Raw genomic sequence first — 22,818 nt, 5'->3', positions numbered from 1 at the left:
CTGCAGCCCGAAAGAGCAGAAGCTCATGCTCGGGCGCAGTTCAGATCAGTTATACAAAATATATCACAAAATTAAGAGAGTTCATTGAGCACAATAACATTACTAAGTGGTAAAATACTTACAGCATATAGTAATAGGGTCTATATACAAATAGAAAATACAAAAGTACATGAATATTAGAGTATCAATTTTTAACTCAATTAGCTTAAACAATTAAATAATTAATCTGATTTGTTTCTTGAATCTATGTGTGTTAAGTGTACTTAGCTCAGGGTAAACTCTGATTAATGCATTATAAATTTTGGGTCCAAAATGTCTGCTGTAACACTAACTGCAATTACAAATAATCTGTAGTCTTGACGTCAGAAGGAATAAACACATGATGAATGTGATGCAATCATACTGTCTGCTACCAAATATGAATCAGTGTACTGTGCGGCCTTATGCTAAAAGCATAAGACATCTCACTCAGATGTTAGCATCAATCACACAAGTATCATGAAATATTCATAGAACGCTACGTCTTCACAGAGTAAAAAGCCCTGTATGAACACAAAGAAATTAAATTTCAATGTCAGTCCAAGTTGGACTCTTCAGTCACCCACTTCATACAACTGCACCAAGCATAAATGACAGTTGGATTTGGGCTTCGAAGTATTAACAAAACAGAGTACAACTGGCGGCTCTTAAAACACAATTTTTTTTAAATTCAGAAAATCAAAACACAGAAAAAAGTAACATCTCAAAGAAAACCTCGCAAGCAGTGTCACTATCTTCCAGAAAGATGTTTCTACACCAAATGAAAATACAGTACAGTAGCCATTTCCATAACAAAACTTATAAAAACTTTGATATCAGTTCCTGAAAATGAAATAAGTATATTCAAGCTCAATAAAAACTTCTTACCTGACAAAACATCAATCTGCAGGTAACATCATCTGTATATTGTACTGACCTGAAAATAAACGAGTAAATGGGAACTTTAACATGTTAAAAATTAATTAATGGAATCAGTAATGATGGAATCAATGCCTCAGTTGGTAGTGCATGTAGGAAAATCATTTCTATCATCTATCTATATCCTTTCATCATTGGCACAGCTTACCCAATCACTTCAATAGAACACATGATTACCACTAATACCATATAAAGTCAATAAAGTCATTTGACCTCTTGCACTCCAATATTTTTCAAAGATATTATCATGGCCAGCCACTGAAGCACAGATTTTGAGGTGTTCCGAATCCATTTCTGGTTTGAGTTGCACAATGGACAGTTAGGGGACTGATATATTCCAATTCTACGCAGGTGTTTGGCCAAACAATCATGGCCTGTTGCCAATCTAAATGCAGCTACAGACGATTTTCGTGGTAAATCGGGAATTAACTGTGGATTATGATGCAGAGAGTTCCATTTTTTCCCTTGAGATTGTGTTATCAAATTTTGTTTGTTGAAGTCTAAGTATGTAGATTTAATAAATCTTTTCACAGAGTAATACGTAGATTTAGTAACACGTCTGTAAGTAGCAGTGCTGCCCTTCTTTGCTAAAGCATCCGCATTCTCGTTTCCCAGGATTCCACAATGGGATGGTATTCATTGGAATACAATTCTTTTATTGAGTGATATTAATTGAGAGAGCATTTTGGTTATTTCTGCTGTTTGAGATGAAGGTGTGTGTTTAGAGACGATTGATAGAATAGCTGCTTTGGAGTCTGACAATATAACTGCATTCCTAAATTTATTGATGTGGCATAGAAGATTCCTGAGACTTTCATTTATTGCAATGATTTCTCTATCAAAACTTGTTGTTCCATATCCAAGAGATCTATAGAGTGAGAAGAGACAGCACGTAACACCTGCGCCGGCACCTTGTTCTCTGGAGATCAAGGATCCGTCGGTGTATAAATGAAGCCAGTTTGGTGGAGGGTACCTAATATTAATTGTCTCTAAAGACAATTGTTTCGTTATTTCAGTGTTTACTTCTGATTTCAGTATTTCTTCTGTTAAATTTAGATTATATTCTATATTTAATAGAGTTAAAGGGTTTGGTTTAATTTGTAAGTTTTCTTTTAAATTCGGGATATTGATTTTCTGTTTTAATTCTTGAACAATTACTTATGAAAGTAAAAGCTTGGCTACCAGTGACTGAAAATGAAGTAATTATATTCAAGTTCAATAAAAATTTCTTACCTGAGAAAAAGTCAATCTGCAGGTAACATCATCTGTATACTCCATTTGACCTAAAAATAAATAAGTACCGTAGGTAGGAACTTCAACATGTTAAAACAAATTAATGCAGTCAGTAATGATGGAAGCAATGCCTCAGTTGGCAGTGCATGTAAGAAAATCATTTTTCTCATAACACATATTCTTTCATCACTGGCCCACTCCACTCTATTACTTCAATAGAACATAACACTATGACTACATATCTGAACCTCAGACATGAATAGCTGACATTATCTGAAACTTACTGGTGATGATTTTATACAACACATTATTAAATCTGTAGTGATACTTATAGGTTAAAAATAAAATTCTACAGCCTGAGAGTAAGACCTGAGTCAAACATTCACATGCAAGGTAGACCATGATGACACTGCAGCTGTGGCTCTGTCAATTTAAACATGTTATAAAGATTTGTATTATATATAATTTTTTAGAATTGGGATGTGATACAGGAAAATGGAAGTCATTTCTGTAATCCATACAGTTTTAATATACAAAATCAGTTATTAGAGGTGGGGTATGATGATAGAGACTGGATTAATCTTGCACAGGATAGGGACCGCTGGCGGGCTAATGTGAGGGCGGCAATGAACCTTCGGGTTCCTTAAAAGCCATTTGTAAGTAAGTAAGTTATTAGATTTCAAAAAGCTCTCAATTTTTTTTCATTGTAGAACTGTGTTATCAGAACTTCATTACTTGTAAAAAAAACTGATAATTTTTTAGTAGGTTATTTTACGATGCCTTATCAACATCTAGGTTATTTAGCGTCTGAATGAGATGGTGATAATGATGGTGAAATGAGTCCGGGGTCCAACACTGAAAGTTACCCAGCATTTGCTCATATTGGGTTGAGGGAAAACCCTGGAAAAAACCTCAACCAGATAACTTGCCCCAACCAGGAATTGAACCCGGGCCACCTGGTTTCGCAGCCAGATGCACTAGCCGACTGATAAATTCAAAATGAGATGCACTACATGTAATCTGAGGAACCGGAAACTACATCACATCTCACCTATGATGAAGATTTCAAATATGTCTCTTTAACTTACAGGCTGAGGTGTAGAAAAAATGCTTCGCACAGCATTCCTATGGACACACCTGCCCACCAGTCTCTGTACTTTATTTTCAATGTCTCACAATCGTCTGTGTCCACTCATCCGGATCTGTGCAGAATATTCTCCTTGGCTTGGCTATCAATGTCTGAAAATGAAATAATTATATTCAAGTTCAATAAAAATTTCTTACCTGAGAAAAAGTCAATCTCCAAGTATCATCATCTGTATACTGGATTTGACTAGGAACTTCAACATGTTAAAACAAATTAATGCAGTCAGTATTGATGGAAGCAATGCCTCAGTTGGTAGTGCATGTAAGAAAAATCATTTTTCTCATAACACATATTCTTTCATCACTGGTCCAGTCCACTCAATTACTTCAATAGAACATAACACTATGACTACCCATGTGTTTTTTTTTAAAGCAAGATGTAAAGCGCTGCAGCAAGACCATTCTTTTATTACATTTGCTTCACCGTCGCTGTAGCAACCGTGCAGCAAATCAAAACTTCGCTTTACAAGTTTGCTGCACGATCCATCATGACAGAATGTGTGTTTTGGTCTTTTGCATACTTACTTACTTACAAATGGCTTTTAAGGAACCCGAAGGTTCATTGCCGCCCTCACTTAAGCCCGCCAGTGGTCCCTATCCTGAGCAAGATTAATCCAGTCTCTATCATCATACCCCACCTCCCTCAAATCCATTTTAATATTATCCTCCCATCTACGTCTCGGCCTCCCCAAAGGTATTTTTCCCTCCGTCTCCCAACTAACACTCTATATGCATTTCTGGATTCGCCCATACGTGCTACATGCCCTGCCCATCTCAAACGTCTGGATTTAATGTTCCTAATTATGTCAGGTGAAGAATACAATGCGTGCAGTTCTGTGTTGTGTAACTTTCTCCATTCTCCTGTAACTTCATCCCGCTTAGCCCCAAATATTTTCCTAAGCACCTTATTCTCAAACACCCTGAACCTATGTTCTTCTCTCAGAGTGAGAGTCCAAGTTTCACAACCATACAGAAGAACCGGTAATATAACTGTTTTATAAATTCTAACTTTCAGATTTTTGGGCAGCAGACTAGATGATAAGAGCTTCTCAACCGAATAATAACACGCGTTTCCCATATTTATTCTTATTATAGGGATACGTAACAAGCTGTTTTTTACGGTGATGGGTTGTTAGCCCTTCGCCCAACCCCCAAGCTGGAGGACCACCCCTTATCGGCTGTCCACGACTGATTATTCAATATATTCGCAGCTACCCTCCATATCTGGTCTTTTGCAACGTTTATTATTGTTAAAATCGTCTAGTAATAATAATTCCATGTCATTATCATAGAAGTCGAAACTATTTAACATGTTCGGTTCTTTTAGGGTTAAATTTATTACGGCAGAAATAGAAGCCAATATTAATTGTCCACCATTTTGCAGTCAGTTGACCTACTTACGTTTTTTTCGACTCTCATTTTGCTGCAGCAAAGGCATGAAGTGCTTTACTGAAGCGCTTTAAAAAAAAACGCACGATACATGTCTGAACCTCAGACATGAATAGCTGACATTATCTGAAACTTACTGGTGATGATTTTATACAACACAATATTAAATCTGTAGTGATACTTATAGCTTAAAAATAAAATTCTACAGCCTGAGAGTAAGACCTGAGTCAAACATTGACATGCACGGTAGACACTGCATCTGAGGCTCAAGTGATCTTCAACACAGGTGGCATGAATTCGATCCTGGGCCAGATCAGGACGGATTTGTATGTATGTATTTATTCACACTGCAATGGGTATATACCCGGTGGCAGTGGTAACTAATTACACTCAATAATGACAATGATAATAACAACAACAACAGGGAATATACTAAATTAAATGAAATGATCACTTAAAATAACATTCGAAATATTCTAATTTGTATCTTAAAACTAAGATCGAACTAAAACCCACGAGTATGATATGTTCATATCTGCACAAGTACCTTTCAACATTACACTCATTTCGCTGTCAACTCATTGCACTGGAACTACGACAGAGGATTTTTCTCGATGTACTCCTGTTGTTTATGTACGGTAGTTGGCATTGGAAGAACATGTGATTTATTTCTCCTGGCTGTTTGTGACACTCGCACAATGGCTATTCCCCCCCCTTCCAATGAGGTGTAGGTATTTTGGGGTTATGGCTGCATTGTGTTTAAGTTTGTTGATAACCGATATGAATGGAAGCGTTAGTTTTTTTTGGTAAATACCGTGGTTTGCCTGTCTGGGTGACTTCTGTGGTCGTTTACCTGATGTGTTTTATTAAGTCAGGGACCTGGATATTTACTGGTGCGAGCAAACTGGTTGTTATGGCTGCTTTTGCCATTGAGTCTGTAGTCTCGTTTCCTTGAATCCCTTTGTGACCTGGTATCCATATTAGTTTTATGTTATTCTGTTTTCCTAGATTATGCATCAGCTGTTTGATGTTTATTACTATCCAGGGAGTTTTCGTTGATAGGTTGTTGTTCTTTACTTTTTCTATGGTGCTGAGGGAATCCACAAAGATGAGGAAGTGCTTTCCTGTAAGGTTTTTGACTGAAAGCAGAGCTTGCCGTATTGTAAATAATTCTGCTGTACGAATGGATGATTGATGATGAAGTTTGATTTTTCCACTACCTCCACTGTCGTGTTTACGTAGGCTGCCCCCACGCCCTCATTGGATTCGGATCCGTCGGTGTATATCTGTATTGTGTTGGTCTCCTGTTCTTCTATATTGGTTATAAATTCTCTAAATCGTTGTCCTGTGTGTATTTCTTGTTTGTTGAAAGTTGTGATGTCGTGGTTATACTTTTTTTGGAAAATTTCATACTGGACACAAAATAGTGGAAAGCGAGAAAATATTGGACAGTGTGGCATATTATATAGTCCAGGTCAGCTTACTTCATACCCTAAGGGTGAAACCTAACCATTTTCCCCCCATTACTACATATGCTAGTGGATTATGGTGATTTTCTAGTTTGCAAGTTGAATTTTCTTTTGCCAACTTCGTTTCGAATTTCGATACTGACAAATACTACAAACAGTAGTGATTTTGTAACTAGTATGTTGGCAGCTGAGACAAATATCGACAATATTTGTCGGTACTGGAGTTCCATGAAATTGAAATTGTACTAGATTTCGGAACCTGTTACTGAAAACTAATGAAATTTGAACATACCGGTACTAATAATTTATTAATATCAGTATTAATATTAATACATAATAATTATTTTATGTGTTGTGTTGTGATTATAATTCAAGACTATAGTCAGGTAAGTTTTCGGAGCTAGTACCGGTACTAACAATTTCATGTGGTCAAACAAACTACATTTTTAGGTTAGGTTTGTGAGTCAATGGTTTAGTCAAACCAATGAATTTCGTACTGCCAGATAAAATACTTGACATGTTGATTCCTTTCTCGTATAGTTTGCCTACGAAAATATGTTACAAATTATTGAATTATTTAGAATAACCTTCCAACATAAAGTAAGGTAAGTAAATAAGTCATTTAGTACGATGGATCATGTGATATCTGGTAACAATTGGCAACACTGACAAGACGACAATATTTGATGTTTAGGAACTGTTCTTATGTGACCCTCACTATAGTATTCTATGAAAGTTGTATTATTTGTGGTATGGGGAAAGGTATTCAATTCTTCCATTGCCACGTAGAGCCTTTCCCTATTAAGGGGATCCGGTAGGCAAAATTTCTTGAATTTTTTTTTTTTTTTCGATTTTTATGCTATAAAATTATACATTCTTTTCTGTTTAATTTGATATATATATCATTATTCTAACTTCCAAATAACTATTTCTAAAACAAATGTGAATAAGGCTCCTGTTTCCCTCAATCATTTCACGAAAAATCTCCATCTCCCTCTCATTCCATCAATCATCTACAATAAGCCTTGTAAAAAATAGGCTGAGGTGTAGTCTTTGGGGTAGTACAGAGTTCCGATGAGGCAGGATGGCCCATCTATCAGCGTCGGATTCGTGAATATCACCCAGGCTACTTGCTGGACTTCGATAATTGTCACATACATAGGGCACACAATGGGCTAAAGCATGCCTAAGTATAAGGATGGGTGTCCCAGGTCCAGCCCTCGAAACGATTGTGACATCATCTGCTCTGTAATGGCCGACAGAAGAAAGAAAATGCCTTCCCTCTCCACGTGTTTCGCTCAGGCCTGATCTTCCCAGTTATAGGCCTATGTGCTGTTTGAAAGTCCTTTCAGATACTAACAAAATTTCCAACTTTTTTACAACAAATTTATAAACATTTCGGGTCAGGTCCATGAAACATTAATACACTCATGGCCTTTAAGGAAAATGGAGTTCATTGCCGCCCTCACATAAGCCCGCAATCAGTCCCTATCCTGTGCAAAATTAATCCAGTCTTTATCATCATATCCTACCTCCCTCAAATCTAATTGGGATAAACTCCAGAACGCGGATTGCATCCTTCCCCTCCACCCTCTCTCCAATTGAATATTATCCTCCCATCTACGTCTCGGCCACCCCAAAGGTCTTTTTCCCTCTGGCCTCCCTACTAACACTATATGCATTTCTGGATTCGCCCGTACGTACTACATGCTCTCTATTACAACAAAAAGAGAACAATCAATAGACACACCTAAAGAAATGTCGAAAGAACAGTCTACATGAAAAAGGTAAAATTTGACTGTAATTATTTACCATTACGTTACCAAAGGAAGACATTATGGGCCGATTGCAGAAACGATGACCGATTTTAAGTCTTAGACACTGTTTAACTAAACAACGTCTAAGTTATGTACGAATTTCCGTTGCTTAAACACTGTTCAGCCGGTGTTTAGTAAGATACCGTTTTAGTTACGGTTTTAGCTGGGAAGGAGAAGTATGGAGTATCTTGCATTTAGATTCTTTGCCGATCAACAATGGCGGAGCCAATGGAAACGTTTCATTAACGCAGGCGCCAAATGGAAATCAGCTAGAGTTGAGCTTAAACGATATTTTCAAGTATCTGTGACTGTGACAATTAAATATCTGTGACTTTTACCTGTGATTTTGTCACACCGATATTTTATATCGATAAGTAAGCACAATATGCATGAATTACGCCGATATCTTGTCACACCGATAAAAATTAACAGGAAATATTGAAGAGCAGTGCAATGTGAATACGATTTCTCTATACACGCCACACATCAGTGGTTTATATGGGAAAATCCAACAAATAACTTATGTACATGTACCATTAACAAATAAATACTAATCTAACTGAACAGTAACATGTAAAAAGTTAACCTCATATACCAAGACGTTATATCGTAATTGATTGTAGATATAGAATCAATTGATAATTTTGTAATGTAGTTGGGTATGGAGAAAGTGAGGTTATGTGATTATCCTAATCGTTTTAAAAATTGATCCTTTTTATTGTATATAATATAATGGATAAATTATTTTAAGTCGTGCATTAACATCATAATACTGAGTCATAATAAAAATTAACGAAACATAAGTATTCGGAAAAACAATGGAAAATAATTACAAAACAAAACAAAACGGTTGTTCAGACAGAATTTTACACAAGATGAAGTATTGGTAACCAATGGTATTATTTAATCGTGTAATCACTATATCATTCATAATAAGATGGTGAAACTAGCGTTGAAGTAGTTTCGGCGATTTTGGATGTGAAAATCGTTGCATTTGTAAGGATTTTTTTTTTTTTTTTTTTTTTGCGGAGAGACAGTTGCTTGGGTTAAACTAACGCTGAGGTAGTTTCGGTGATTTCGGAAGTGAAAGTCGTCGACTTTGATTTTTTGTGGAGATTCAGTTGATCGTATATCCAAGGCATAACAAATACTAAACTAACCAAAGCTAACCTGTCACAGATTCGTATATGCAAGGTGTATATGCGTAGTACGAAGGGAACTACCTAAACGCTAGTTTAGTCGTTGATCGTATATGTCTAGGCATAATAAAAGCTTAAACCAACCAAACCTGACCTGTCACAGATTCGTATATGCAAGGTGTATAAGGGGAATACGAAGGAAACTATCTCAAAGTTAGTTTAGCCAAATAAGTTGCCCATCATATTAGCCAGTTTTGTCTCGTTCGGTTTTAATTATATAGGCCTAGATGCTGTTGTCGGCTTGTGAGAAATGCTTCGAAAGTTCGGAAGAACATAACGTTCAGGAACACGGAGTGAATTAACATGATTTACGTTTGATGCCCCTTATTTTCAAATGTAATTAATTATCCCATTTATGTGTAAGTGTAGGCCTATTTTAAAAGTGTGCAAGGGCAATGAGAACGATTTGATGGAGCAGTGTCTGCTAGATGTCAATCTTTTTGGAATTTATAAAATTGACAATTTTTGCTAACTGCCCCATAGTAATATATTTAAAAGTTGAAAATTACTTGCAAGTTGATTATTTTAACAATATCAAGATAAAAATCACTAAATATCAAGTTTAGAGCATTGATTAGGCCTATTAATTGGGGTGAAATAACACCCCACACAAGTACCAATGTTAGGAAGCACTGTGCGATTTCATAAGAGTTAATAACCATAAACAACATACCGGTAAAGAACTTATTACAAAAATAATTTTATTTTAAGTTTAATTATTTTAATTAATACTACCCTGCACGGTTCGTGTTGGAGCTATACATTAAAACTGGATCATGCATAAATGAGAGAAGTACAGGACGGTAAAGTTATTAAAATAATGTAGGCTCCTGTGACTAGCCTATTCTGTTTGTAATTAATAGTATAACTAAAAAAAAAATATTGTTACTGCGTAAAAATTGGGTGGAAAATACTTACACATTAATATAAATTCACAGTAGTATGAAAATGTGAAGATCTCGGGGAATACATAAAATATTTATAAAGCATATATGCAGACTAAATATGAAAACAAAATGTTAGATTCATGATTATATTATCACTTTGAAAAAAATAATATTGAACAAAATGTCACGAAAAAATAATCAAATACCACCGCCCGATTGCTGTTATTGTATGGTGCGCATGCGCAAACCCACGACGTAGAAGAGAAAATATCAGTCGCAGACGTTGCAACACACAGAATACGGAGCAGATTTCGATAGCGATATTTTGTCACAGATATTTCGCGTCATCAGTCACAGGGTTGTCTGTGACAAAAAAATACCTGACAAAATATCGGTTTGTGAAATATAGGCCATCTCTAAAATCAGCTGATTCACAACAGGCATAATGGCGACACGTGTTTCGAACTTTTCAAAGGAAGAAAAGACCGTGTTGTCGGACATTGTAAGAAATTACGATGTTGTAGAAAATAAGTCCTACAACAGTGAAACTTTGGAGAAGAAGAAGGCGGCGTGGAGGAAAATAACAGAAAGCGAAAGCTTGCTTTAAATTTTGCTTCTCCATATGTCTCAAAAGGATTACTACGATCAAGCAAAAGATTGCGACGTAGAGGAGGCCGTCGAAGTAGAAATAAATATCTCCGGAACCGTCTCAACACACCAATATAATTAACGTGCTCCATTGAATTTACACTGATACACTCGTTCCTTGTGTGAGATTGAGGTTAAACAGTGTTCTAGACGGTGTTTAAACCGACTGCTAAACATCGGTTTTAGACATTGTCTACTATTAAACATCGTCTTCGCAACGTGGCAGCCATACTTAGGCGTTGTTTAACCTTAAACATTGTCTAAATATTGTTTCTGCAATCGACCCTATCTATCCATACCCATCCAACTTCCTGACCAAACTATGTGCAAAGCACACAAAATCTGAACTAACCAAACCTAATGTCAATGATACTCGGACCTTACGAACACAAGCTTCCTATTTACCTATCAAAAAGCTTACATGCAAAAGGAATGTGATCCCGCCTCTTCATCAGCCCCACCTTCACAGCAACTACTCTCAACTAAACGCGGCTAGATCTTACAAAAAGCGTCAATAATTAAAACTATCGATCACATGATTTACATGTTTACAGTGACGGCGGATTCAGTTTTTGGCCCTGACTTTTTGTGATAAATTATGAACTTCCTCCAAGGTAGCAAGTGGAGCAGTCTACCGAAGCAAGAATGAAGTCAATTTTCAAGGCTTCTAAGTTGCATTTTGTTAATCACAATGGCGCAAAGTTAATCCGGAACAGATGCATTATAGGACCCAACCTAAATATAAAAATATGCTAAGCCACAAAAAAAAGGTCAACGGAAGTTGCGTTTCGATCAATTAAATGATCGATATATATTGTTTTCATTATGTTGCCAACCAATCAATATTGTAGTAAATTAGTTTGATCATAATCATGGCGGCAATTTCGAATGCTATAGATAAATAAAAAAAAAGAAGTGGATCAAATTCTCCCTCTTGATTTAAAATGTAGGCCTCGAAATGGAAATTATGGAATTATAAATAAGTTGTAAATTTTTTAGTAGCTTTATCCATGAATAAAGACATAGGCTATGTTTATGGTTTTTTTATGCGAATATGGTTTACTTAGGAGTGAAATGTTTTGCGAAACATGCAATCCTGGGATGAGACTGAAGAAATTTAAAAGTAAACGAGATGAACTCCTGTGGAGATGTCATTGGAAATTACAAGGTATTAAATGATAGACACAGGAACGCTGTATCGTAGCACTTTGTGAAATCACTTGGATAACGGAGAAGATGAAACGGAACATCTCCAGTGAGGTCCATGGTAAAATGCTAATTTTACACCAATTTTGTTTTTAATTCTTTGGTCCAAGGAAAATACTAGTAAAAATGTGTTTTTGTGAAAGACTAGTATTTTCCCTGGACCAAAAAATGCGGTATAAATTGAGTACAATTAGAATTTTATAATATATTATAAATATAACTAATATGAACTTAATTTTATTGTTGTATTAATACCAATGTTGTATTGTTTGAAAGTTTAATTTACTGTGTTTAAAGTTGGTTTGTTTACTTCGTTTCTTTAACTTTATTTTGAATAAAATTTAATATATTGTATAGCAAAGGTGACTAATATGAGCTTAATATCATTATTGTTGGTTTTATTAAATTATACTATCCAGAACGACTGCATAGAGTTATAAAAAGGAGAAGGCCTCTTATTCGAAATACTTCAGTTGTACCAGAGAAGGTAAGTATCTTTAGAAAATTACTATTGAATCATAGGATGTTTGTCAAGGTTTCTCAGTGTTCTTACTGTTTTTTTTTTTTTTTTAAGCCTTCAGTTGTATGAACTAAAGAGTAAGACTAACTCTGCACCTGAAGGAAATAGTTCGTTACATAATTATTTTAGTGAATTTCCATTTGAACTATTACAAAATGAACTCAAAAATTAAGATGTAAAAAAAGAATGGTGCCAGGTACACTGAAGCTATCAAGCAATTTTCTCTTACGCTTTATTTTTAGTCACCTAAAGCTTACAGATATGTTAGAACTATGTTTAAATTGCCTCACCCAAATAGACTGAGTAGTTACTTATCTAAATTTAAATGTGAGCCAGGTTTCATAAGTGAGGTGTCTGAATATCTAAAAGCTAATATTTCAGAAAAACCATGGCTTAAAGACTGCACACTTATAATTAAATCTATGTCACTGAGAAAACAAATTCAATGGGACACTACACTCTCACGGCACTCTGGTTATGTTGAATTAGACGAGAAAGATGTACTAGCTACAGAAGCATTGGTGTTTATGATAGTTTCGATTAAACTTGATTTTAAATGTCCTGTTGCATATTTTTTTACTGACAAAGTAAATTCTAATGTCCAGGCATAGCTTTTGAATATATGCGTAACTAAATTGCATGAAATAGGTATTAAATATGGTCAATTACTTGTGATGGTTTATCTCCCAATATCACCATCCTCACTGCTTTAGGTTGTAAGGCTTGGACTATATTTGACCCTTGTCATATAGCAAAATTAGGTAGGGGTTGTTCAGCAGAGAAGTCCTGTTTGACATCAGAAAAAGGTTCAATATAAGTTTCAAAATAACTGATGAATTATATCGAAGCTCAAAACGTAGTAAATATGCATCCATAGATAGTTTCTACCACTATCGCCTCATTACAGACAATGTAAAATAGTACCTGCATAGTTTATTGTTCCTACAACCCTCATAAACTCAAGCTTCGTGACTATACTACACACCTAACCTAACCTTTCTCATAACTACACATCAAACCTAACCTGTCACATAAGTTAATACACGATCTAATCTAAACTGACTTAACCTGTTGCATAATACTGTGACGCCCACGTGAGATTCGATCTCACGACCGACGGAGGAGAGGCTAAGTCGGCCTTGTGTTGGGTGGGGTGCGCGCGCATCTGCCTCCTGGGGCATGGCTACGCGCGGTGAAGGAGGGACGGACCCTCCCGAATCTTCTAGAGAAGTCCGTCCGAAGAGCAGCAGCATGCGAGATAATTCGAGAAGTCGAACTTTCCAGGCTACGTCACTGTGGCTATAAAGGAAGAAACGCCAGCGAACTTGGGCAGTTGCAGTAGCAGTTTTCAGTTGATTAGTAAGCCAGTGAACAGAGCAAGCTAGCCAGTCTTGTGTACCGGAGTTCGACTTGAGTGTGCGTCCGCAACTGTGCCAGCATCCGAAAGCCTGAGTTCGAGTGCAGTGGACCGCAGTTGGAGGGATCTGAATTCGAGTGCAGTGGACCCCAGTTGGAGGGACCTGAGTTCGAGTACAGTGAACTGTCTCTGAAGGTCTGTGGTTCGAGATACGATGAACTCGAGTGACTGAGCTAGAAGAACTGTGAACTGAGAACTGATAGTTCTGATTTGTAAATAGTGCTTTGTAAATATTAGTTAAGATTAACAGTTCATTGTTGTTCGTAATAGTCCAAGTAAATTGTCATTGTCGTCGGTGGAGTGCTATAACGAATACTGTGTTGAGTGAAAATCCAATTGTTGACGAGAGCGTTTAAGGTGAATTGTAGAAAGGAATTATTGTTGGAAGAATAAAATCCTATTGTTGAGTTAAAATAAATTCACATACTACAAACCTGTAGTAACATTCCTAACGTTTAATATAATTTCGTTTGCATGTATTGCCAGCCCTGCTGCTGTTGTCGGTAGCCATCTAATGGAAGTGGATCGTAATTTCATTAATAAAATATGGTGCTTTTCATATTAATTACATTTAATTCGTTCATTCTATGTCTTGTGGTATATTAAATGTGTTAATGTAGTAATTTTCATTGGATTATTTTAAGACGCTTTATCAACATCTCAGGTTATTTAGCGTCTGAATGAGATGAAGGTGATAATGCCAGTGAAATGAGTCCGGGGTCCAGCACAGAAAGTTTTTAATTTTTTCTAGTAACAGAATATATTTGTTAGTAACTGGGTTCCAGATAACAGCAGCATACTCTAATTTAGATCGAACAATGGAATTATACAAAATTATTATAGTTTTGACTTTAAAATTACAAGCATTTCTCATAACAAAACCTAAACTTTTATAGGAAAAATTTATAATAATATTAATATGACTATGAAATGTAAAATTACTGCTAAATAATATACCTAAATCTTTATGTTCATTTTCTGCTGGTAAAACTTTTGCCTCTATTTTATATGAAAATTTAATTGTATTTTTCAATCTAGAAAAGGTCATATGTATACACTTATTAATATTAAATAACAATTTATTATTAATATTCCAAATATGTAAGTTTGTAATATCTGTTTGAAGTAGCTTACAATCTGATATAGTTTTGATTTCTTTATACAATTTAATATCATCCGCAAATAATAAAATTTTAGAATGTTGTACACAATTCACAATATCATTAACAAACAATAAAAACAATAATGGACCAAGATTGGATCCTTGAGGCACACCAGAATTTACCGTAAAAGGCTTAGAAGTATGTCCGTGAAAGTTCACAACTTGTACTCTTCCTTTCAAGTAAGATTTAATTAACGATAGCAATGAGAAAGAAAATCCAGATTGTTTCAATTTTAATAAAAGAATATCATGGTCAACTTTATCAAATGCTTTCTGAAAATCTGTATAAATAACATCAACTTGTAATTTATTATCTAGTTGGGTTGAAACAAATTGAGTGAAATGTAGTAAATTTGTAACAGTTGATCTTCCAATCATAAACCCATGTTGATCATGTGAAATTGATTTTGCTACATAAGTATAAATTTGTTTATATATATTAATGATTCAAATATTTTAGCAGGTGTTGATAAAACTGCAAGTCTCGTGATGCAAGAATTTATTGGGGAAGCAAGTAATATGCTCCCATGCTTAAATCGACATGATTCCTTACAAGAACCACTGCAAACATATTCTGTGTATTTAATGAAGACCACATCATTGAATATTCGTCTTTTTTATATCTGCAAAAAAAATCTGTGGATAGGGCTGTTTCAATAATAAACATAGCAAATAAAACGGTACTATTCAAAGGACAGTAAAATTTGTGTCATAGCATTAAAGCTTCGAGATAATTACTGATGTTTATACTACAGTAAAACTTTATGTGGTTTTATGGGAGTCTGAAGAAAGAAACATAACTGAAATGACATTTAATTACATCTGAAATAGCATTAATAGTTACTTAATAACATATGATTATTTTACAAAAAAAAAAAAAAAAAGCTAGTTTACAAATTTTCTCTTTCTTCCACTCATTGGAGTTCAAAAACTAATCAGCAACCTTCTCGTCATATCAGGTTGAGTCAATTGTCAAAATATTTTCAGTTTGCAGGGATGTTAGGATAGTTGTATTCAGTACGGTCACAGCTTTGGACTTGGATTCTCATTGTTTAAAATGTTCTACATCTTCCCTCTATACATAGCCCTACTCTCTTCCCTCTCGGAATTTATTCTCCTACTGGCGCATAACCGATTTACTGAAGCTACTTAGCTACCACGTGCGGAGACAAGAATGGGCAGCTTCGAATTTCCAAGAATTTCAAAACCGGCCACATCTTAATGAACACACATTAAACCGTATTTGCGTGATTATAATAGACTACGCACATTTGTTTTTACAAAATGTTGTCTTGAAAACTAGGATGCGTATTAATTCGTACTCAAACACTAGGGCCCGTATTCACCAACGTCAGTAATATTTGCTATTATCTCAGATTTCTAAAACTCTGATAATACCATTATCTCGGATAACGCTTAGTTCTGTATTCACCACATAATTTATTATCCTGGTTTTCAAAAACGAAGTTTTCGTTTCAGACTGCATTTGATCGTTAATTTTTTCATAACGAAGCACGGAAAGCATAGAGGGGAAACAATTGACTAACGCCATGGAAACTATAAATTCATGATAAAAATAAACAAGTTTACGAGTGTATGTAGGTTAGGTGTGCGAAAATAGTTTATCTACAGTAAGTTATGGCTAGTGTTGATCAGAAACGTAGAAAGAAACCTAATATGACATGTCAAGAGAAGGAATTGTTATTGGATTTGGTGGCATAAAATATAAATGTGATAGAAAATAAAATAACAGATGGTGTAACAACTCAAATGAAAAATTAACAGTGGCAAACAATTTCAATTAGTTTTAATTCTCAAGGAAACGGGCCTATTCGGGATGCTACAAACTTGAGAAATGTTTGGGAAAGTTTAAAGAAGGCTTCTAGAAAGGCATCGGCGGAAATCAAGATGGAAGCATTGAAAACAGGTGGGGGCACAAGTAAGGTTATTACAAATGATCCTATCCTTGAAAGGGTAATAGAATTTATTTGGCCTTCAGTAGAGGGACTGAAAAACCCATATGACAGTGACATGAACCGTTAGATATTGCAGTTAATAATGGTGATACAATTGTGCTGACAGAAGAATCCGCGGAAATAAGTAGTAATTTTGAAATTCATCCAACGCAATTCAACTGGGGTCAATATACACCAAATATGCTTAAGTCTTCCAAGCATCCAGCGCTACAATCGACTGTGACTGCAAGCTGCAGTACAGCCGCCGACAGCGCTAATGTTCAAGCCATAAAAAACTGCTCCACTGAAGCTACAAGTGAAGTTGCCTGTAACGACTCGACCAACGTCAGTGTTACATCTCCTTCAACTTCAAAAAATGTCCCCCCAAGCTGGACTACACACAGAAGACCAATGCTTAGCATGTCAGAAGAGCCCTTAGCAAAAATCCACACGTTGAAGGCTGAGGCAATAATGAAGAGCATTGAACAAGCAACACAAGAACATTGTGGAACAAGGAGCTTCACTCTCTTCGACTAGAGCAGGAAAAATTAAAACTCGAAATCGAAAGAGTAAAACTTGAAAGAGAAAATGAACTACTCAAACACGAGAAAATGAAAACTGAAATATTATTAAACAACAATTAAAATTGTTACAATGCATTGTGCTGATAATTATTAATTCAATTTCATTGTTTTCATTATATGAAAAAATAATTTAGCCGTGTCAGTACATTAAAAGAATAAGGAATATAAATAAGTCTTAATATGTAATGAATAAGTAATATGTAAATAGTACATTTGTTTACAGAATTGAACCATGAAAAAAGCAAATTATTTCTTATGTTTTGTAATAAAACAACAATGTGTAATAAAAAATAGACAACATTTATGCAAGACCTTTTAATAATGTAAAATGCTGTGCTGCTACTGTGGTAGGAGACTTCTAAAGTGGGTATCAATTAATGTTCGTCTCACTAGATTGCAGTAGCGGCCGGTGATCCAAATCCTCAGTGAGGCCAGATGGAACTAGCTTAAGTGCCTCTGATAGGAAATGTTTGTTTATGATATTAATTGTTATTGTTATTATATTATTAATATCATTATTACTGTATTATTATTATTATTATTATTATTATTACTTTTATTAGTCTATTCTTATTACTATCAATGAAAAAATAATAATTTCACTCACCAAATAAGCTGTTATGCTCTGAGTTTCAGTGATTGTTTCAGTGTGATGAAGCATCCCATATTATGTGTTGAAATTCCCCTTTCTTTCTTTTCTTTTTATTTTTTTCCTTTGACAGCAACAAACAAGGCCAAGAGAAGTTTATTTTGCATCATATTACCACATAACCATTTATGTTGTCCATACCAGGATGCAATAGAAACTCGCGTTTTAAGATTATGTGTCAGAAAAATTATCAGCGATGTTGTAGGTATCTCCGTAGTCTCTCTCTTTATTTAAAACTTCCTTTCTTTTAGTATTATTTCTTCTCGGAAAAGGACACTAACAATGAATTAACTGCACCAGCATTATTTCTCTCATTTGTTTCTGTTTATATTTTCCCGAAATACATAACATTGGCCCAGATTCACTACTGTACTACGAAGTACAATAGTAGAACACCCTCGCTTATGTCATAAACTGAGACATAAGGAGAGAGAATCTCGAGTGGGTCTCTGCCTGCCAAAGAGCTGGAATTTTGTTATTTATGGCCTAGTTCGGAAGACAAGTCACCACTGCTATTCCCACCCCACTCTACCCTTGAGGCCGGCCCATGGATGGGAGGAGTGAAACCTGACCAGGCCAGCCGAATTGTGCCTCAGCTACAACGTTTTAAGCGTAAACTCAAAGCCCGCGAAAGGACATGAAATGCATTAAGCCAGACCCGGCACGAACGATTCTGGCCTCAGGAACAAATTTTACTGCAAAACAGGTCTATATACATCACAAGCCAGACCCGGCACGAGCGATCCCGGCCTCAGGAACAAATTTTACTGCAAAACAGGTCTATATACATCAAAGTTTTCAAATGCTTCTACAGCGATATATGCTTCATTCAAATAAACACAAAATTTGATTTCAGTTAAGCCAAGTGACTGACGCCCGGCCTCACTTGCCTCAGTCAATCAGCCGCCACTGCTAGATTGTCGCGGCGAGATATAGGTCTATTTTGCTGATACAGTCGTCCATCAATCTGCCCTTCTCCTAAGAGTTCAGCCCATGGTGCAGCGAACTGTAGACGTGGATCGTCCTGAGGTAATTCTTCTCCAGCTCGACGAAGAATATTATGCATTACTGCTGTAGCAGTTGTCACGGCAAACATATGATCTAATGTTACATTCATCCCCAAAGCAAGAACCGGAAATCTTCGTTTGCATAAGCCAAACGTTCTCTCTATTACATTTCTTGATCTGATTTGCGATTCATTATAGAGATTCTCTGCTGGTGTATGAACTACGTATATCCAGAGGAGGCATTAGGTAAGATCTACAGAGGTGGCCTGCATCTACTAGTAACACTGAATTCCCCGTAGATCCCCTGTTCGAACCTGGCTCATTGTACACAATTATTGAAAATGGTACTGTCGTCACTACTGCCTGGCCATCTAGCCACTATGTCGCTAAATTCCATATTAGCATTACATATTGCTTGTACATTTAGCGAAAAGTCTTCCTGTTTCGGAAGAGTTCCGCATTATTACCTCCAGGGGATCGTATCCTAATATGGGTACACTCCATTGCTCCTATTACTTTTGGAAATCTGGCTATTTTGTAAAAACGCATCTGCGTTTGAAGTACAGTTTGAAGATTAATATATTGGCATCGTAAAGCAGCTATGGCACTGCTGACTCTATGTACAATTCGAGAAGCTGTAGACTGACCAACACCAGCGTAATCTGCAACGCTGAGCTGGTCACTACTTACTTACTTACTTACAAATGGCTTTTAAGGAACCCGAAGGTTCATTGCCGCCCTCACATAAGCCCGCCAGCGGTCCCTATCCTGTGCAAGATTAATCCAGTCTCTATCATCATACCCCACCTCCCTCAAATCCATTTTAATATTATCCTCCCATCTACGTCTCGGCCTCCCTAAAGGTCTTTTTCCCTCCGGTCTCCCAACTAACACTCTATATGCATTTCTGCCGAGGCTTACTGTAGGAATTCGTAACAAGCTGTTTTTTACGGTGATGGGTTGTTAGCCCTTCGCCCAACCCCCAAGCTGGAGGACCACCCCTTATCGGCTGTCCACGACTGCTTATTCAAATTTTAATTTTCTTAATTTTATGAAAAAAAATGTAAAGATACATGCCGTAGCCAACCACGATGCCTGTCAATACGATCGTTAGTATGCATGTATATGCACGTGTGTGTATTTATAGCACTAACTTATAGGTATATAAATTGGGTAACTACAGAGAGAGGAAGCGAAAAGTTACCGCATTATGCAGAAGACGTCGGGGAACAGATTGTCCGCAATCCATTGCTCGACTCACCGGTCAGCTGTAGCAGCGCGGGTGGGCCAGGCGTTCAGTTTTATTACGGTAGGCCTAAAATTCCAAGTGGTGAGGATTGAGTGTGTGGACAGCGGGAAGCGTATGGAGTGTTTAGTTGACGAGTGGAGTGTTTATTGAGTGCACGTTATTAACTCCAGAACTTGGATTGCACCCTTTCCCTCATACTTCAAAATTCCAACCTTGTGCGCACAAAATAAATTATTGGCACTGAAAAGTGCCTTTTCGTAAATATAATGATGCGCATTCGACAAACGCAGACAAATCTGCTCGTTTTAGTATTTTAAGACATAATTTGGTAGGTGCAATCCGTGTTCTTAAAATTTTCCCCCTAAACTAACCAAACCTAACCTGTCAAAGGAGCAACAAGTTATACTAAATATGTGTAAAATTGGCCTACGTCTCTATAGTGGGCGGGACATAAGTAACATTGACCAACAAATCTTATGACTGTACTGTTCGCAAATTTCTACATCAGTTTCGTGACGCTGAAATGCCTTCGAGGCAATACATAACCAAGTTATTCAGAAAATGGCGAGAAACTAATAATTTAGGTCTACCGTAATGAAACTGAATGCTCGGTCCGCACGCGCTGCTACAGCTGATCGGTGAGTCGATTGCTTGCGATCTGTTCCCCGACATCCCTTGTAAAGTACGGTAATTTTTTGCTGCGTCTCTGGTATAAACAATAGGTATTGTAGAGAATTCAGCTTACCTATTTGTTGTAAATTCCAGGTTATGTTCTATCATTGATAAGACTGATAAAGCTGAAGTTTTAGATAATCTAAAATGTGTTACAAAATCTGAGTCATTGTAGTCCTGAAAGTAAGTGGCGCGTTCTTTTAGTCACCTAGGACGTCGTCTTTTGTATTCTTGACCATATTCCTCATCACTGTCATTTTACCTTTCATCAATTAAATATTCCAGTCGTCTACGAGCCATCTTGTTATTCCGATTATCTCAGTTTTTCCTATTTTATCGGCCAACAATTCTCCGGTAAAATTTTAAACAGAGATAATCCCAATTAACCGAGATAATTTTGTTGGTGAATACAAATTTAGCTATTTAAGTTTTTGTAGCTAAAAACCGAGATAAAATTTTTACCAACGTTAGTGAATACGGCCCAGGCTCTAACAAGTTAAAATTAACACTCTATTTATGTTATGATGGAGGGGAAAAAAACTCCAAAAATGAGTTAGACCCTACAGTGAATTCAGTTCATTAAATAATATTTGTGGATATGTAATCTCTAGTTGTCTCGTCTATGCGGATGACGTGAATATGTTAAGTGAAAATCCACAAACGATGAGATAAAACACGGGAATTTTTACTTGAGGCAAGTAAAGTGATAGGTTTGGAAGTAAATCCCGAAAAGACAAAGTATATGATTATGTCTCGTAACCAGAATATTGTACGAAATGGAAATATAAAAACTTGTCCTTCAAAGAGGTGGAAATATTTAAGTATCTTGGAGCAACAGTAACAAATATAAATGACACTAGGCAGGAAATTAAATGCAGAATAAATAATTGGACAATGCCTGTTATTTTTCGGTTGAGAAGCTTTTGTCATCTAGTTCTAGTGTGCTGTCAAAAGATCTGAAAGTTGGAACTTATAAAACAGTAAATTAAACATGTGATCTGAGTTACTTACATCAGGTAATACAGTAGCCCATTTTTCCTTACAATTCCATTTTCCTGCAAAGACTTCAGAGCAACATCGATATTGATAGATCTGACTGTAGAATCCAGCTTCATCGCTAACTGCAATTTATATTTCGTCAATCCTTCCTCGCCCTAAGTACGAAGAGCTTTGATAATAGCTATTCTCTTTACTTCTGTTCCAGACATTTTACCAAAAAACCAAAAAAATGTCCCGGTAGCTCTTTCCAGTTATATTGTGTGATTAATGAATGGCGGCTAAATGGCTGCTACATCAGCGAATAGCAGTGTTGCCAACACATAAATTGTATCCCCGTCAGTATAACTCCTGGAAATCCGTCAGAATCCGTCAAAATTAAAAAAATAATAATAATAAGACCCAATATAGGCCTAATATAAAGCAAATTTTAACACAACTTACTTACAAATCCTGATTAAAATAATAATTCTTCAAAATCTAACTTGATTACGAGGAAATCTGAAACAGGAGATTCTTACGGATTACGCAGGGCTGTTCAAATAAGAAGTAAAATCTCTAAAAAATTAAACAATTAAAAATGTCAAAAGACGATGTAAATCGTAATTTCCGTCAGAAAATCCGTCACCCGTCAAAGCCATTTTTTTCCCGTCCGC

General features: G+C 36.1%; 1 long non-coding RNA gene across 4 annotated transcripts in view; it reads right to left on the bottom strand.

The window, feature by feature from the left end:
- Positions 1-22,479, bottom strand: part of LOC138697536 (uncharacterized) — a 32,086-nt gene extending 9,607 nt beyond the window's left edge. The window contains exons 1-4 of one of the 4 annotated variants that reach the window (XR_011331583.1): positions 22,178-22,479; positions 3,279-3,429; positions 2,191-2,240; positions 907-955 (exon numbers count right to left, since the gene is read on the bottom strand). This is a non-coding gene — a long non-coding RNA (uncharacterized lncRNA). The remainder of the gene's footprint in view (positions 1-906; positions 956-2,190; positions 2,241-3,278; positions 3,430-22,177) is intronic. The other 3 variants (XR_011331582.1, XR_011331584.1, XR_011331581.1) reach the window with 3 other exon arrangements.
- Between the last annotated feature and the right edge of the window lie 339 nt (positions 22,480-22,818).

The sequence above is a fragment of the Periplaneta americana genome, chromosome 4 (assembly GCF_040183065.1).
Source record: "Periplaneta americana isolate PAMFEO1 chromosome 4, P.americana_PAMFEO1_priV1, whole genome shotgun sequence".
NCBI lineage: Eukaryota > Metazoa > Arthropoda > Insecta > Blattodea > Blattidae > Periplaneta > Periplaneta americana.
The sequence above is the reverse complement of the archived record's forward strand: the minus strand, read 5'-3'. Positions and strand labels throughout refer to the sequence as shown.